This window comes from Penaeus monodon, chromosome 23, assembly GCF_015228065.2.
Source record: "Penaeus monodon isolate SGIC_2016 chromosome 23, NSTDA_Pmon_1, whole genome shotgun sequence".
Taxonomy (NCBI): Eukaryota; Metazoa; Arthropoda; class Malacostraca; order Decapoda; family Penaeidae; genus Penaeus; species Penaeus monodon.
Genome location: NC_051408.1, coordinates 16,779,542 through 16,780,255, shown reverse-complemented (window position 1 = coordinate 16,780,255; position 714 = coordinate 16,779,542).

Below are 714 nucleotides of genomic sequence, written 5' to 3'. Positions count from 1 at the left end.
GGAAACCTAATGCCTGGAACATGCTGCAACATGCTTGCAGCAAAGGCACCAGATGCAATGGGTTAAGCTTTGAGAAGAGTGAACAAAATTTGGAATTATAAGAGAAATCTCATATGGCTTTTCCATATTATAATGCATTTAGATGATATTGGGATTATCAAAAAGATAACAGAACTTACTCAACTAAACCAGAATGAGTGTTGAATGAACTTACCTGCTAAGTTTTTAATCTGCAGGATCTTCAGGTTACAATTTTTGACCTAGGAAGATGGGATAGTCCTGCTTATCCTTAAAAAAAATTATATATAACATTAGAGTAGTGTAGTGTTTTAATTTTCAGTTTAAAAATGCATGTTCTTGTATCAAAAACTATTTTCACTGCTGACAAAACAAAGCAATAACAAACAGAGAAATAAATTACTCCATTGGCTATAGTAATCAAGCTGTGACTATAATGCAGTTTGATAAAAACAAAAAATTGATGACAAAATTAAAACCAGTCCCCTTTAGCTGTTTTATGCCACACGGGAATGTTGGAATGTTCTACAACCATGATTATACTCCTTCCAAAGTCCCCCATCATCCAACCCTCTGTCTTCCCACAAGTGTGAGAACATGTACCTGATTTGCTTTGAGCTTTTAATGATCCATAGAAGTGGATTGTAATGGGCACTAACAAAGGGGGTATAACCCTCTTGGTTAGTCCCATCAGTA